Source organism: Arachis hypogaea, chromosome 17, assembly GCF_003086295.3.
Source record: "Arachis hypogaea cultivar Tifrunner chromosome 17, arahy.Tifrunner.gnm2.J5K5, whole genome shotgun sequence".
Taxonomy (NCBI): Eukaryota; Viridiplantae; Streptophyta; class Magnoliopsida; order Fabales; family Fabaceae; genus Arachis; species Arachis hypogaea.
This window is the reverse complement of record NC_092052.1, coordinates 90,192,979-90,196,182: the sequence shown is the minus strand read 5'-3', so window position 1 is coordinate 90,196,182 and position 3,204 is coordinate 90,192,979. Positions and strand designations below refer to the sequence as shown.

At 35.5% G+C, this 3,204-nt stretch overlaps 1 non-coding gene across 1 annotated transcript; it reads left to right on the top strand.

Annotated features, from left to right (window-relative positions):
• Nucleotides 1-1,020: 1,020 nt before the first annotated feature.
• On the top strand, nucleotides 1,021-1,128 carry LOC112768646 (small nucleolar RNA R71). Its single transcript, XR_003186050.1, has one exon. It is a non-coding gene; the product is annotated as a small nucleolar RNA R71 (small nucleolar RNA).
• Nucleotides 1,129-3,204: the final 2,076 nt, after the last annotated feature.

Sequence of the window (3,204 nt, the reverse complement as noted above, 5' to 3'; positions counted from 1 at the left end):
ATTTAGCTTCATTATTGCTCCAAGGTACTTAGCAACTTGCTCTTCAGTGACATCTTCATCCTCTTCAGAGGAATAATACTCATCAGAGCTTATGAAAGGCAGAAGTAAATTTAATGGAATCTCTATGGTCTCCGACTGAGCCTCAAATTCCCATGGTTCCTCATTAGGGTACTCTATGGAGGTCAGTGGACGTCCATTGAGGTATTCCTTAGTGGAGATCACTACCTCTTCCTCCTCTCCAGGTTCGGCCATGTGAGACGTGTTTATGGCCTTGCACTCTCTCTTTGGATTCTCTTCTGTATTGCTTGGGAGAGTACTAGGAGGGAGTTCAGTAATTTTCTTACTCAGCTGACCCAATTGTGCCTCCAAATTTCTAATGGAGGACCTTGTTTCAGTCATGAAACTTTGAGTGGTTTTGATTAGATCAGAGACAATTGTTGCTAAGTCAGAGGGGTCTTGCTTAGAATTCTCTGTCTGTTGCTGAGAAGATGATGGAAAAGGCTTGCTATTGCTAAACCTGTTTCTTCCACCATTATTGTTATTGAAACCTTGTTGAGGTCTCTGTTGATCCTTCCATGAGAGATTTGGATGATTTCTCCATGAAGGATTATAGGTGTTTCCATAGGGTTCTCCCATGTAATTCACCTCTTCCATTGATGGGTTCTCAGGATCATAAGCTTCTTCTTCAGAGGAAGCTTCCTTAGTACTGCCTGTTGCTGCTTGCATTCCAGACAGACTCTGAAAAATCATATTGACTTGTTGGGTCAATATTTTATTCTGAGCCAATATGGCATTGAGAGTATCAATCTCAAGAACTCCTTTCTTCTGATTCGTCCCATTATTCACAGGATTCCTTTTAGAAATGTACATGAATTGGTTATTTGCAACCATTTCAATGAGTTCCTGAGCTTCTGCAGGCGTCTTCTTCAGATGAAGAGATCCTCCAGCAGAGCTATCCAATGACATCTTGGATAGTTCAGATAGATCATCATAGAAGATTCCTATGATGCTCCATTCTAAAAGCATGTCAGAAGGGCACCTTCTGATTAATTGCTTGTATCTCTCCCAAGCTTCATAGAGGGATTCACCTTCCTTCTGTCTGAAGGTTTGGACTTCTACTCTAAGCTTGCTCAATTTTTGAGGTGGAAAGAACTTTGCCAAGAAGGCATTAACTAGCTTTTCCCAAGATTTCAGGCTTTCTTTAGGTTGTGAATCTAACCATGTCCTAGCTCTGTCTTTTATAGCAAAAGGAAAAAGCATAAGTCTATAGACTTCAGGGTCAACTCTATTGGTCTTGACAGTGTCACAGATTTGCAAGAACTCAGCTAAGAACTGATGAGGATCTTCCAATGGAAGTCCATGAAACTTGCAATTTTGTTACATTAGAGAAACTAATTGAGGCTTAAGCTCAAAGTTGTTTGCTCCAATGGCAGGGATTGAGATGCTTCTCCCATAGAAATCAGGAGTAGGTGCAGTAAAGTCACCAAGCATCTTCCTTACATTGTTGGCATTGTTGTTGTTTTCGGCTGCCATGGTTTCTTCTTCCCTGAAGAGTTCTGTTAGGCCTTCTAAAGAGAATTATTCTTTAGCTTCTCTTAGCTTTCTCTTCAAGGTCCTTTCAGGTTCAGGATCAGCTTGAACAAGTATGCCTTTATCTTTGTTCCTACTCATATGAAAGAGAAGAGAACAAGAAAGTAGGGAATCCTCTATGTCACAGTATAGAGATTCCTTGAGGTGTCAGAGGAAAAGAAGAATAGACAGAGGAGGTGGAGAAGAGGGAATTCGAACTTATCAAGAGGGATAGAGTTCGAATTGCACCTTGATGAAGAGTCTTAGTCCCTTAAATAGAAGGATGTGAAAAGAGGGGAAGAATTTTCGAAAATAAATTAAAAAGATTTTAAAAAGAAATTTGAAAATTTGATTGAGATTTTTGAAAACTAAGATTGGGAAAGAAATAAAGTGTTTTTTGAAAAAGATTTTGAAATTAGAAAAGGATATGATTGAAAAAATTAATTTTGAAAAAGATATGATTGAAAAGATATGTTTGAAAAGATATGATTGAAAATCAATTTAGAAAAAGAAAGTTTTTAAAATTAAAGTTAATTACTTGACTAACAAGAAATTGAAAGAGATGATTTTAAAATTTAAAGTTTGATCCTTTCTTAATAGGCAACTAACAACTTGAAAGTTTTGAAGTAAATCTTTAATTGAAGCAAGGATTTTTGAAAATGGTAAAAATAAATATAAAATGGAAAGAAATTGATTTTGAAAGAGATATGATTGAAAAGATATGATTTGAAAAAGATTTGATTTTGAAAAATTATGAAAACATGAAAAAAATGTGAATTAAAAACAAAATCTTCCCTCTAGTGTCATCCTGGCGTTTAACGCCTAAATCTCTACCTTTTTGGGCGTTAAACGCCCAGCCAGGTACCCTGGCTGGCGTTTAAACACCAGTTTTCCTTCTTCACTGGGCGTTTTGAATGCCCAGCTTTTTCTGTTTGATTCCTCTGCTGAATATTCTGAATCTTCAATTCTTTGTATTATTGACTTGAAAAGACATAGTTTAAAAATATTTTTTTGAATTTTTGATGATGATAAATAATAAAAATGCAACTAAGATCAAGTAAACAATGCATGCAAGACACCAAACATAAATGTTTGTATACTAAGGACTATAACAATGTAAAAATGCATATGAAAAACAACATAACACACTAAACAAGAGAATTTAAAGATCAGAGCAATGAAATCATCAAGAACAACTTGAAGATTAATGAAGAACATGCATGAATTAGAAAAATGCAAAAAGAACAGAAACATGCAATTGACACCAAACTTAAAATTAGACAATAGACTCAAACAAGAAACATAAAATATTTTTGGTTTTTATGGTTTTATAAATTTTTTTGTGATTTTCGAAAATTATATAGAAAAGAAAATAAAGAGAATCAAAACTTTTAATAAGAATTCCAGGAATCATGCAATGTTAGTCTAAAGCTTCAGTCTAAAAAGATTAGACATGTTTGGCCAAGCTTCAGCAGAACATTACATTCAGCGGCTAAATTGATGAGAATCAATCAGCTTTTCCCGAGTTTTGATAATGCAAACTGGCGTTTGAACGCTCACTTTCTACCCTATTCTAGCGTTAAACGCCAGAACTGGCATAAAAGCTGGAGTTAAATGCCCAAACTGGCACCAAAG